Here is a 368-nt window from a genome sequence, read left to right on the forward strand (position 1 = left end):
GCCGCGACAAGCGCGAAGGTCAGGATTGTTTTCAAAAAGAAGAACGATTTGACACTGACAGAGCGATCGAGAGCCTCACCAGGGCTGAAGTCAAGATTTTAGTACTCATGAAAAAACAGTGGAACGAGTCCACGAGTTTTATGTGAAATTTATTACCTGTTGTAGGGCCCAGAGGACTGAAGAGAAGACTATATAATACGCCTACCCACCATTCATTCATGATAATAAAGCTTCGGAAGTATCGGCGGGATATTTTTCGACATAAAAAAGCCATACAAACACAAAAGACTTGATATTCCTCATAGTTTTCACTATCCAGCTTTTTACGCTAGCTACACGCAAAAAAATATTGCAGTCGAAATTACCAT

The sequence above is a fragment of the Armigeres subalbatus genome, chromosome 3 (genome assembly GCF_024139115.2).
Source record: "Armigeres subalbatus isolate Guangzhou_Male chromosome 3, GZ_Asu_2, whole genome shotgun sequence".
In the NCBI taxonomy this organism is placed as follows: Eukaryota; Metazoa; Arthropoda; class Insecta; order Diptera; family Culicidae; genus Armigeres; species Armigeres subalbatus.